Source organism: Sturnira hondurensis, unplaced genomic scaffold (assembly GCF_014824575.4).
Source record: "Sturnira hondurensis isolate 20B ecotype Veracruz unplaced genomic scaffold, ASM1482457v3 Scaffold0007797, whole genome shotgun sequence".
Lineage (NCBI taxonomy): Eukaryota > Metazoa > Chordata > Mammalia > Chiroptera > Phyllostomidae > Sturnira > Sturnira hondurensis.
In genome coordinates, this window is record NW_028080428.1 from 2,018,104 (window position 1) to 2,023,160 (window position 5,057).

Here is a 5,057-nt window from a genome sequence, read left to right on the forward strand (position 1 = left end):
AATGAAGGTGTCAGCAGGGCTGTGCTCCTTTGGAGGGCTTGGGGGGGGAATCTGTTTCCTCATCTCGTTCAGCTTCTAGAGGTCGCCTGCATTCATTGGCTCACCTCACTCCCAGGGCCTTCTCCCCGCTCAAGACCCTTCAAAGGCAAAGCCCCTTCAACTGTGCAAGGTAACATAATTCAAAAGTTCTAGGGATTAAGAGGTGGACATCTTTTAAGATTTTTACTTATTTATTTTTAGAGAGAGGAAGAGAAACATCGATCTGTTGCCTCTCATACTTGTCTCAACTGGGGACTGAGCCTGAAAGCCAGGCGTGTTTCATGACTAGGAATCAAACCAGCCACCTTTTGCTTTGTGGGACAACACCCAACCAACTGAGCCATGCTGGTCAGGGCAACAAGTCTTTGAGCAGATGTTACTCAGCCTACCACACCTATGGGGCAGACACCATTATTCCGCCCCTTTTATAGGTGAGAAAACTGAGGTACAAAGAGAGTAGGTAGTCCTGGCTGGTGTGGCTCAGTGGATAGTCTGCAAACCAAAAGGTCGCTGGTTCGATTCCCAGTCAGGGCACACGCCTGGGTTGCAGGCCAGGTCCCCAGTAGGGGACACAAGAGAGGCAACCACACATTGATGTTTCCCTCCCTCTCTTTCTCCCTCCCTTCCCCTCTCTGAAAATAACAAATAAATACATTTTAAAAAGGGAGAAAGGAACTTGGCCAAGGCTGAACAGCTTGTGCACAGCTGAGCCGAGATACCTGCAGCCTGGCTCCATAACCCGGGCTGTATTAACGGCGCCACTTTGTCTGAATCTTTGCGGACTTCAGCGAGGGCTTGAGTAGGACCCGTTCCCAGAGGTGGACTTGCTAGAGCAAAGAGTTCAACAAGCAGTGTGCGCCTGTCGGCTGCTGCAGCTGCGCCAGGTAATGCCGCCACAGCGCCTGCGGGTCCGAGCTCCTCTGCGCCCGAGTCTTGCTCCTGTGAGGGCAGAATGTTACTTCTGTACACAAAACCGAAGGGTTGCACTAGTTCTTATCAGTCCAGTAACTGGAAATGTTTCTCTTTCATGGAAGGAGAGGAACATTACACTCCTAATAATAAACACAAATTATAGCAAGAACAAAGAACTGTCCGTTTAGAGCCTGGCTGGGTGGGTCAGTCGGTTAGAGCATCTTCCTGACACGCCAAAGCTGTAGGTTCGATCCCTGGTCAGGGCACATACAAGAAGCAACCAATGAACGCATAATTGGAACAATAAATCAATGTCTTTCCCTCATCAAAAAATTACAAAACAAAAAAGAAGAAGAACCATTTGTTTCCCAGAGAAAATAAAAACATTTGATCACCGTAACGTGTAGCAAGACTGAAAATAGCCCTTTAACATGGCCTGCGGTTCCAGCCGTGGTTCCTCACACTCCCTCCTGTCAGAGGTTCCGGGGTTTAAGTTTCCCACCTTTGTGGGTTGTTTCCGTCCCCAGGCCGTCTGCAGATCTCTGCGTGACGAACCACTTCCATCACAGAGCCTTTCCGGTCGCTCCGTCTTTACTTCGCATCCACACCACGAGTCTTGTTTGCGGCTTCCTTTCCAAGGCCTTCATTTCCCTTCCCAGTGTGCTGCTTATGTGGGGCCACACACTTCTACTAACCACAACAGAGAACACATATGTAGCTACTTATCATTTTACAGACAAGGAAAGGGGGTTGAAGCCATTTGCCCAAGGTCCCATAGAAATGGGGTTCAGACCAGGGCGTCTGCCTCCAGGTTCTGCCTGCATGATACCCACTGTATCTCCCTGGAGTGACTGGTCCCCTGGTGTGTCCAGGGACCCCACGCCAGCCTGCCCTGGGTTGTCCACGGGTCACGGTAGGGCCGGCAGAACTGTATGGACTCCAGTGAGGGAGGCAGCAGGCAGCACGGTGGCTCAGGCCCTGCCACTTCCTACTGTGTGCGCTTTCAGAGCCTCAGTTTCCCCATCTGTGAGATGGGAACAACACTGGTTTTGCCACCCCCACCCCTACCTGTAGGGCAGCAATAAGGAACTGGTACTTCTCCCATTTTACCCAGAGGCTCACAGTGGGAGAGTTCGGGAAAGGGGTACTGTCCCTTCCTGAGATGACAGCCCCTCTGTTTCGGGCACAGTTAGTGGGCAGAGAATCTGTGGGGCAGCTCCCTTATCCGACTTCATCTGTAACCGCTTTCTGGTGTGCTCTGCCCAGCTCGGCGCGTACCGCCCACTGTTCCATGCACCAGGGACTCCCAGATCTGCCCTCTGTCCAGTGGCCCTGCCCTTCTGTGCCTGTTTCCTCTCCAGGCGAGGCCCCTCACGGCACCAACCTAACATTTGGTAGGTGCTGAGAGAGAGTGTCACTAACTGAACGCCACCACGTGAACCCTGTGTTCCTGGGGCCTCCCCTCCAACCGTGACCTCCACCCCTAAGCATCGACCCACCCCATCCTCTTCCTCTCCACCATTCTACACTCACACACACGCACCTCTTCAGCAGGATAAAGTTCTAGACTCCATATTCCGGCACATAAGACCTCTGCTCCCCCCAGTGACAGGACTCTCCCCGCCCTTAGTATTGCCAAGTCCATGTTCAGAATGCTGTCACTGTCTTCCTATCAAAGTCACACAGGAAGTTCTGTAGTCGTTGTGTCTAGTCTGTCCCAAGCAGCCGGCACCGTGTCTGATTTTCCCCGTGCGACTGCCCCACAGTCACTTGCACAAGAAAAGGGAGAGCGCAAATCGCCTCTACAGAGTGGTTGTTCAGGGCACCGTTCACCCCAATTTAGAAATGGGGAACCAAGGTTCCCAGAGGACAAGTGAGTTTCCACAACTGGTGAGAGGGGCTGAGCTGGATCCAAATGCAGCTCTGCTGACTGCGGCATCCTCGCCCTGCGATCTGCTCCCAGATGCACCCTGACCAGGAAGGAGATAGTTCGTGAGCAGTTCCAGGATCTCACCCACACCCCGTGGGGTGAGGCTGTGGGGCTGCCCTCTGCTCTGGGCCCCCTGAGACCCTACCTGCAGAGGGCCACTGCATACCTAGCCACTTCAGACACTGGGCTCTGTCCAGCTGAGGGACTTGGTCCCTAGCAGTGTCACTGGCATTTGAGCTACTGACACAACTTTGCCGCTGACTGTCCCAAACTGTGCAGGCACTGTGGGACTCAGAGGAGGTGCTGGCCCTACACGCTACAGAGCTCGGCCCGCTGTGCCCAGGAGAACAGGGCCCTGCCTGACCCTCTGTTTTCTGGACCTTCTGGGTTGTTTCTCCTCCCACTTCTACTTTGCTGGGGCCACTGCCTCTTCCCTCCCCAGGTGCCTCCTCCTGCCCCAGGGTTCCTGGACCTTTGCTTCACTCTCTGGGCCTCACCCACACCTCTTCTCGGGGGCTCTGTCTCCTTGTGCTTTTCTCCTGGTTACTCTCATCCCACCACCACTGACGCCTGCTGGGTCCTGGAGGCACCCACTGGCTGGTGGGGGAGTGTCTGGCTTGGGGACAATGGCCTTCCCGGTCTCTACTTCACTCGCCTCTGCACCCTTTCCTCTCTGTCCGTCGACGTCTTCATCTCTCTTCCCATCCTCCAGCTTTCCTCGGTTTCCCCATCCTCTGTCCCTCCTCAAGCTCTTTGTAACAAGGATGTGCCGGGGTCCAGCCTCGGCAGGGTTCAGGGTTGCCGAAGGATGGATGGTGCAGGCGACGAATGAAGAGTCGGACACCCGATTGGACGCTGGAGAACAGCCAGCCTCTGTGGGTCTGACTGAACTCATAGAGTTTGATTTAGGCTTTATTTTTTTAAATCTTTTTTAAAATACCTGATTTTTATTTTATTTTTAAAGATTTTTATTTATTATAGATTTTTTATAGGGGAAGGGAAAGAAATGTCAATGTATGGTTGCCTCTCATGCGTCCCCTGCTGGGTACTGACCTGCAACCCAGGCATGTGCCCTGACTGGGAATCAAACTGCAGTCCTGGTTTGCAGGCCCGCACTCAATCCACTGAGCTACATCAGCCAGGGCAGGCTTTATTTTTATAGAGATTGTTATATAACATTACAGGAACAGGTGCATGGTGTGGTCAGTTAAGCAGAAAAAACCGATACAGAGGTAACCAGGAAAAGTACAAGAATTTCCATAGTTTCAGTTATGTTAAACAGAAGTTGTTTTGACCAGGAGAATCATTAATCAGACAATTTGAAATACATAGCTCTATGTACAGAGTTTGAATGTCTTATTGTTTATTAAAGTTCTTAGAATTTGACATGGGGCAAAAGGGTATGCTAGACTGAGCAGAGGTTAGGAAATTCATTATAAGGCCTTTGTGATGTCTAACTTAGCTATCTTTCTGTCTAAAATGTTTCCTTATGTAATATGGACTCTAACTTCTTAGTAATTGTTTCTACGTGCTTAGTTTGTAGTAACTAAGCTTCTAGCTTAGTTAACCAGCTTCTCCTGTTTTTTTGCCTGTCTACTTCTAATTAATACATATTCCTGTCCAAGGTAGAGGAGGGGCTGTTACTCCATCAACTTTTAGATACTCAGGGGCTACTTCATTTGGGGGAAACTTTGTTCTCTGGCCAAGAAATCATTCTGTACAACTTCACTGGAATTGAAGGATCATTGACCTTGAAACGCAGGTGTCTAAAAATCCCACCACCTATTAATCTCAACAACAAACATGGCAGGGAGAGATAGACAGGAAATCCAGCCACAGTTGCCTCTCATTCGTATAGATGCATCTCATTCGTCCCAACTATGTCAAGGAACTGCTGTTGGTCGGCTCCGACAAGGGTGGGAGGTGGACTATTACCACCCACATTTTAAATAGAAAGACACGGAAGATTGGAGAGTTCTTGTGACCGGCGCCACACACCTAGTAACTGCAGCGCCCGTTGAGCACGCTCTGCGCAGGGCGTGGCAGGCTTGGTCCCAGAGCGCGCAGCCTCCCCGCCCCCCGCCCCGCCCCGCCCCGCCCCTTGCTCTGTCCCTCTGCTCCGCCCACCGAACAGGCCCCGCCCCCGTCCTCCCCGGGCACGCCCCTGCCCCGCCCC